The sequence below is a fragment of the Schistocerca gregaria genome, unplaced genomic scaffold (genome assembly GCF_023897955.1).
Source record: "Schistocerca gregaria isolate iqSchGreg1 unplaced genomic scaffold, iqSchGreg1.2 ptg000317l, whole genome shotgun sequence".
Taxonomy (NCBI): domain Eukaryota; kingdom Metazoa; phylum Arthropoda; class Insecta; order Orthoptera; family Acrididae; genus Schistocerca; species Schistocerca gregaria.
In genome coordinates this window covers 10,838,139-10,843,624 of record NW_026061795.1, presented here as the reverse complement: position 1 = coordinate 10,843,624, position 5,486 = coordinate 10,838,139, and the positions used below count along the sequence as shown (strand labels likewise).

General features: G+C 39.9%; 1 non-coding gene across 1 annotated transcript; it reads right to left on the bottom strand.

The window, feature by feature from the left end:
• Positions 1–1,028: 1,028 nt before the first annotated feature.
• Trnat-ugu (transfer RNA threonine (anticodon UGU)) lies at positions 1,029–1,103 on the bottom strand. Its single transcript has one exon. It is a non-coding gene; the product is annotated as a tRNA-Thr (tRNA).
• Positions 1,104–5,486: the final 4,383 nt, after the last annotated feature.

Genomic DNA, 5,486 nt, shown 5'->3' with positions numbered 1-5,486 from the left:
TTTAGATTTTCAATTAAAAAATGGCGCCCGTAATTATGATTTGATCAAGGGCCTGCGAGACTGGAGTACGCAGAGCGCGTGCAGTGTGGCACCTCATATGTTACCTGAATTCAAAAATGGGTAACATCAGTTGATACTACATTATTCCTCTGAAATTGAAAATGGATAACGTCAGTCGATAAAACATAAACTTTATGGGAGCGTATACCTAACCGCAATGAAACAACCTTAAATTTAACGATACAGTGCTAATTCGAACTTTGAGTTCGATTTTTGAGGGTTTGTTTCACTCCTTATGCCTACACAAAAATTAGTTAATATTAACAAATGTCATATTATAGCTATAAGTTCCTAAGAAAAGTGTTTACTTTTAGGGGTCAGAGGTAGATGTTAAGAGAACGAACCACTTTTAATTTATGCTGCATGCCGTTCTGAGAAAATAGTTACCCGAAAAAAATGTGTTCAAAGTTTAGGGAAAACATTTAGTTATATTATTACTTCGATTTGCATGAACTGAGTGTTACATATATATTTTTAATGTCGCTGAAAACGAATCTGAAGTCAGATTTTCAATATTCAAAACCCTAATCCAATACGGAGGGCAACCGATTATGTTTTGACCAATTTTTACCAAAAATGTATTTTCGTTATTTACGTTTAGTCTGCAAGTCAAGGAGTATTTATCAACCCTTCCTCTACCTCTGATTGTTCCTAGACAGCAACTTCCTGTTCTTCTTGGCAGGAAAAGCCGATCTGTCAAAGCTGGATATGCAGCACTCGGCAGCCTGCACTTGATATTCGTCCGTATTTTCGGTGAGTATGTTTGTATGCATTCTGCAGTATGAATCATTTTGAGCACGTGCGACACGAGACGAGTTATCATCTACATCTATATGGATACCCTGCAAAACACATTTAAGTGCCTGGCAAAGGGTTCATCGAATCACCTTCACAACTGATAATTAATTGAAACCCTCAGCTGCCGACAGGTGTTGTTGATATACTTCGATGGGGACAGCTGAAAAGTGTGCCCCTACTGGGACTCGAACCCAGAATCTCCTGCTTACAAGGCAGACGCTCAATCCATCTGAGCCATCGAGGGCACACATGAACAGCACGACTGCAGGAATTTATCCCTCGCACGCTTCCCGTGAGACTCACATCCCCAACCGTCCACAATCCGCATACGTAATGTACTTAATAGGTATTTGTCCATCCACTCATTAGTGGCTCACACTAAGGTGACGATTCCCGTAAGAGTTCCGGCAACCTGTGCGCATTCGCACAGACGAAGGTCAATGGCTGGGTAACGTTTAACCATAGATATGAAGATAGTAACTGCTCTCGAAAGAACAGGCGCCACTGACGACCTTGCAACTCTTCTAGAATACATGATAGACCGGCCGATGTGGCCGAGCGGTTGTAGGCGCTTCAGTCGGGAGCCACGAGACCGCTACGGTCGCAGGTTCAAATCCTGCCTCGAGCATGGGTGTGTGTGATGTCCTTAATTTAGTTAGGTTTAAGTCGTTCTAAGTTCTAGGAAACTGATGACCTCAGATGTTAAGTCCCAAAGTGCTCAGAGCCATTTGAACCATCAGTCCCTATGTTTACACACTACTTACAGTAACTTATGCTAAGGACAACACACACACAACCATGCCCGAGGGAGGACTCGAACCTCCAACAGGGGGAGCCGCGCGAACCGTGACAAGGCGTTGGACACATGGCGGGTACCCCGCGCGGCTCATGGCAGCCGTGACACTGCTTCAAACAATGGACTGTAGAAACTTTTGTAAAGCACGGATTAAAAAAAAAAACTTTCTGTTCCAAGAGTCTAGACAAGTACACCTTTAAAAAATGCAACTACAAAGAAATTGAATTTTCGAACGTTTTGAATGAGAACCTGTCCTTATGGAACACCGTTGATCAAATGTCACAGGGATTATATACTCAGGTTTCACATGTGGATTAACACTTTCTAATCAATATCCGGAATGAGCAGGGCTTAAAACTTTGAAGAGTTAAATTTCAAGGGCCGTTCTCTTGTATGCAAATAGTTTCACAGTAGAAATTTCTCTAGTTTTATTTATTAATTAATTTATTTATTTTTTGCTGTAGGTAAAGAAGGATAGCATTGTGAGGAGGGGGGAAGGGGGGTGGGGAGGAATCTTGCATCTCCCACCTTGGAATTCTCAGTACAGAATTTTTATTCATTACGAGATTCTTAGCCACTTGCAGAAGTGATTTCGAGTGATTCTGCAAAACTTTTCCTTTAGCCAATCGTAGCAACTATAGGATTCCGTTCCTGCTGCATGACATGTCTCGGAACTTAAACTGACCAACTCATTTGCATAAAGAGCTAGCTTATCATCCGCTTCTTTACTTGCGTAGACCGTTCATGGTCTGCAAAGAATTTTTTTCTTTAATCGTTTTTTTATGTCTTTTATAAACTGCAACACTTTCTAAACTTTCTAAACTTAGCGCCGTTGAAGCATGGTCTTTTACTGAATGATCAAAAAGCAATGCTGACAGCTGGAGTCCAAGGTTTTTGTTAATCAAGCCGTTTGTATTCTTGTGGTGATATCTCCGTACAGTCTTTCATTCCCTAACGCATATTTCTTTATATCTAATTGAGAAGTGAAATACCGGTTTTCATAGATGCAGATTTAAAATATTTTAATATAACGCAATAAATATTTCATTAAAATTTTCATCCCCTTATGCTCGAAGTTCCAAAACCAGAAAAACACGTAGTTTTTAAAAATTGTAACATATTAGCCGAATACGAATTGTCAGATATATTTAGCAATCCTTTCATAATGAACCATTTTCTGAAACATCTCACACCCTTTAGGGGTTGGGTTTTCAAAAACAATTAAACACGTATTCTTCTATTTAGAGCCGAGGAGCCAAATTCAAATCTTCATCCATTTAATTCTAAAAATGCTTTCATAGTGAAATATTTCATAAAACATTACATCCCCTATTTCACTCTATTAGTGAGTTAAATTTCCAAAAGCAACGAAACACATTTTTTTTACATCCAACCGAGATGTCAAATACCTATTTTCATAGATGTAGCTATAAAAATGCTTCAGTAGTTCTTTAATAATGATTTATTTTCAAAAAACCTTCACTAATTATTTTATCCCCCAATGGAAGAATTTCGGAAAATGCTAAAAACCTGTTTCTTTTTTGTATCTGACTGAGACACCAAATGTCAATTTTCGTAGTTTTGTAGTTATAGCTTCAATAGGGACATAGGGACATATTTAAAAAAAAAGACTTTCAACCCATGTTTCACCCCCATAGGAGTGAAATTTCGAACAATCTCTTCTTAAATGATGCTTTCAGCGTAAGATTTACACCTTCATCAAATTTCAAGTCCGTATACTTTGCAGGTTGGGCTGGAAGGCTATGGGTCAGTGAAACCTGTGCCCGTATTGCACCTTCTTGGAGGTTGTAGTTCCAAAAACAGTGAAACACGTAGTTTTCTATAACACAATATTCATAGATTTCGCTTTAAAAACTCTTTCGCACTGAAATACTTTCATAAAACATTACATCCTATATTCCACCCTCTTAATCGTTGAATGTATCAAAAACAGGTTTTCATATATTTCATGAAACATTTCATCCTCTGTGATATGGGGTATGGTAGAGACACACCAAAATCACAATAGTAATCCGTTGTAGTTGCTACATATTTTATTACAATCAAAAGCATTATAAAATCACAAGGCCAGATCAGTTGGACAAATAATAAATAAATTTCGTTAAGTGGAACGAGACCCGTAAAACTTGAAATTTGAATATGACTAGGTATATATACTTAGGTAAAGCTTTTCTTAAATAGCACAAATGTCCATAAAATTCATAGCAGAACTCTCACTACTTGCAATCAGGGGAGAAACAGATTAAGCGTAAGAATACAGATATTTAACGTTCGGCTTGCCAACTTTCCTAAACAAAACTGTATAAAAATGACTAAAACAATTAAGGGGGTCCTTTAATTTTGACTAAACGGACCTTCAAATTTACTTACTCAGTTGATTAATCAACAATATTCTTAGAATGATTACAACTAGAACATGACTATATGACAATACCCTTAAAATAAGGTTGCTTCAATATTTCGTGTGAATTGGCGATAGACGCGAGCAGACCAAGGATTCAAATCAATACAAGAGATCCACGAGGCAGAGAATGACATAGAAATATACTCAACATGGCAATGCAATTGAACTTTGGATGCTATAGTTCAGCACCGGAAAGATGGAATCACGCAAAAGTGACAACATAACCCAAGATGTAAAGGAGAGGACATGGCCTCAAATATCTCTCTGCCGCCGTGGTGCTCTGCTCCCAGTATGCTAGCGTCGACCGCTGCCAGTTATCTCTAACACAACACACATCAAGAGCAGACAATTTTCTGAGACATAAACTACACAACCCTATCTGGAGAACAGGTGAGCAATACAACTGGACTGAAACCAATGAGCCTCCGTGAGTTACTTGGCCAGTGCCAGCCCTTAAACTTTGATTAATAAGATCGCTAAAAATCATACCGAAGTTAAGATGACGAGACTTATCTCCAGGTTCGCCATATTAGTGGAAGAGACAATAAATTGGCGACGCTCTTATCCGTATGTTCGCGGCAGAGTCTGGGGAAGCAAGGGCCACGTGGAGCCGGATCTGGGGGTCAATTTCCTTCTCTCCGAGACACCCGGCTTCTTCTGCGACTTAGCCGGCAAACAGGCCGAGGACCCCGGGTGGGGACCGATTCGGCAGCAGTTGGCGGATGGCGAGGTCTTCGGGGGGTGGGGTTGGGGGGGGTGTCTTGTGTAAAGGGGAAGACAACCGTGGTGAAGGGAAGGTCTGTATTCCACAGGAACGAGTTAGCATGGCACTCAGATATTTCCACGATTCGGCGGTAGGGGATCATTTGGGGTTCTACAAGACCTTGAACAGAGTTCGGGAACACATGTTTTGGCCCAACCTATATGGCGATGGCATGCGATTTGTTGGCAACTGTGTCCAGTGTAAGCGCGGTAAGCCCGATGTTGGGCCGCACAGAGAACTACTACAGTCGGTTAGCGAGCAGTGTCCTCTGGACCGCGACTCAAAGATCGAAACATCGATCGACGGAAACTGGCGCCAGAAACGCACCAGCTCACTCTATTTCATCCCCTTAGGGGTTGAACTTCCAAAAACACGAAAATACGTATTTTCTTATTTGTAACCTTGAAGTCAAATACCAATTTTCGTAGATATAGCCTTAAAAATACTTCCATAGTCCTTCCATAATTTTTTATCTCAAGATAAAATGTTCACCTACTATTTCACCTCATAGAGGTTAAATTCCCAATAATACTGGAACACATATTTCTTTATTTCTGACCTAGAAACCAGATACAAATTTTCGTCTGCCTAGCTTCAAAATTACCTTAATAGCTACATGTTTCAAAAATCCTTTCATTTCCTGT